Here is a 2,952-nt window from a genome sequence, read left to right on the forward strand (position 1 = left end):
CCCCGCCCCCTCAGCCCCAGGCCTCACCCCCCCCCCTCACCTCCAGGCCTCACCCACCCCCTCAGCTCCAGGCCTCACCCGCCCCCTCAGCTCCAGGCCTTGCTGCCTGCCACCGTCAGCAGCACTTCCTGTCGTTGGCGGGCTGCCGGGGACTCCTCTCCCGCGGTGACACGGGAAAGCACTTCAGGTCCCCAGGAGATGACGGGAGCGAGCCCAGCCACGACACAGGAGTGGGCGTTGGAAGCACCTGCGGTTCAGGAAGAGCCCAGTGATCATTTCTAAGTGAAAAGTGTGAATTCTGGGATTACAAGGCCCATCGCCGGGGAAATCAGAGTCTCACCCAAAGGGCTGAGGAGCAGCAGGAACTCCGCCGGCGAGCGGACCCCTGAGCGAGCGGACCCCTGAGCGAGCGGACCCCTGAGCTGCACACGCCCCCCGCCCCCCAGGAAGAGGCTGCCGTGTCTGTGAGACGTAAGGGAGCTGTTTGCTCCTCCGTCCACTCACTCCGTGCTTCCCGAGTGCCTACTGTGTGCCGGGCGCTGCTCCGGCGACAGACACAGCAGGGAACAAAATTGGCCAAGTCCCTGTTTTTCATTTACTTATTTTTTTAATCCTCACCCGAGGGTGAGAGAGAAAGAGAGAGAGAAATATTGATGAGGGAGAAGCACCGATCAGCTGCTTCCCATACGTGCCCCAACCAGAGATGGAAACTGCAACCCGGGTCTGAGCCCTGACCGGTCAGCACGCAACATGGTTTTGGTTTTGTGTTTTGTGGGTTTTGTGGGTGTTTGGGTGTGTGGGCTGACACTCCACCCGCTGAGCCACCGGCCAGGGCAAGGCCCCTCCTTCCAGGAGCTCACGTGCTAGTGGGGAAGCCAGGCAGAGGAGATATGTGAGTAGAAGGTGAAGGTGCTGGGTGGTGGCAAATGCAATGGAAAGAGAGCAGCAGGAAGGGGAACTGGGGAGTGTGTGTGTGTGTGGGGGGGGGGGCGTTAAAGTTAGCCAGGTGCTCAGGGAGAGCCTCCCTCACAACAGGCCTTCCTGTCAGAGACCGGAGGGAAGCGAGTTTCCGACAGGAAAGAGCAGGTGAAGGCCCGGAGGCAGAGACACAGGAAAGAGCAGGTGAAGGCCCGGAGGCAGAGACACAGGAAAGAGCAGGTGAAGGCCCGGAGGCAGAGACACAGGAAAGAGCAGGTGAAGGCCCGGAGGCAGAGACACAGGAAAGAGCAGGTGAAGGCCCGGAGGCAGAGACACAGGAAAGAGCAGGTGAAGGCCCGGAGGCAGAGACACAGGAAAGAGCAGGTGAAGGCCCGGAGGCAGAGACACAGGAAAGAGCAGGTGAAGGCCCGGAGGCAGAGACACAGGAAAGAGCAGGTGAAGGCCCGGAGGCAGAGACGTGCCTGCGCGTTCCAGGGCGTGGCTTCCGCCGCGAGGTGAGGCCACACCGCCAGGCTCCGAGCACGGCAGGGACAGGGCGCCTGGACGTGAACAGAACCCACCGATCCGTGTGTGAGAATCGGCTGCGCAGGCTCAAGGCGGGAGGCAGGGAGGCCAACGAGGAGGCCGCCCCGGGCAGAGGAGAGGGGGCCTGTCCCGTGTGTCCTGCGGTCGGGCTCCAGGACTTCCTGGCCAGGGAAGTGGGAGGACGAGAGGGCAGGGATGGCCCAGGTGTGGTCCTGGCGCCTGCACAGGAGGAGTCGTGGGCGGTGCAGTGGGGAGGCCGGGGGAGCAGCAGGGGGAGAGGGAGCTCCGCTTTGGGGGTAGGTGTGAGATGCTCATGAGGCCGGGACTCGGGACACACACACGCACACACACACACACACACACGCCTGCGCACACACAGGTCTTGTGCATGGGATGTCGCCCAGGCTCACGCCAGCCCCAAGATCAGGAGGATCCCAGCGAGGCAGACCCGGGTGCGAGGGGGGCTGCAGTCCCGGGGCAGAGCCCAGCCCACACCCACCGGGGGCTCCAGCCGCGCAGGGCACTGCTCCCTCACATCAGGTTAAACTTTGACCGAGGAAACGATTGCCAACCCTCTTCCCCGAGCGCCACCTGGCCCGTTTAGTTCCAGCCGGGTGACCGCCGTCCGGGCTGTCCGCACTTCTCAAGTTCACGGCGAGGAGGTGCCAGCGGCGTCAGGGCCGCCCGCCGTTAAAGTTAGCCAGGTGCTCAGGGAGAGCCTCCCTCACAACAGGCCTTCCTGTCAGAGACCGGAGGGAAGCGAGTTTCCGACAGGAAAGAGCAGGTGAAGGCCCGGAGGCAGAGACACAGGAAAGAGCAGGTGAAGGCCCGGAGGCAGAGACACAGGAAAGAGCAGGTGAAGGCCCGGAGGCAGAGACGTGCCTGCGCGTTCCAGGGCGTGGCTTCCGCCGCGAGGTGAGGCCACACCGCCAGGCTCCGAGCACGGCAGGGACAGGGCGCCTGGACGTGAACAGAACCCACCGATCCGTGTGTGAGAATCGGCTGCGCAGGCTCAAGGCGGGAGGCAGGGAGGCCAACGAGGAGGCCGCCGGGCAGAGGGGAGAGGCACATACACGCCTGCCCACACACACACACACACATACACATACAAACACATGCCTGCCCACACACACACACATGCACACACACACACACACACCTGCCCCCCACAACACACACATACACACACTCGCCTGCCCACACACACACACACATACACGCCTGCCCACACACACACACACACACACACCTGCCCACACACACACACCCACACACACACACATGCCTGCACACGCACACACACGCCTGCGCACACGCACACACATGCCTGCCCACGCACAGACACGCACACACACCTGCCCACACGCACACACACACATGCGTGCCCACACACACACACGCCTGCCCACACACACACACACACACACACACACACACACACACACACACACACCCACACACACACACACACACACACACCCACACACA

This window comes from Myotis brandtii, unplaced genomic scaffold (assembly GCF_000412655.1).
Source record: "Myotis brandtii unplaced genomic scaffold, ASM41265v1 scaffold187, whole genome shotgun sequence".
NCBI lineage: Eukaryota > Metazoa > Chordata > Mammalia > Chiroptera > Vespertilionidae > Myotis > Myotis brandtii.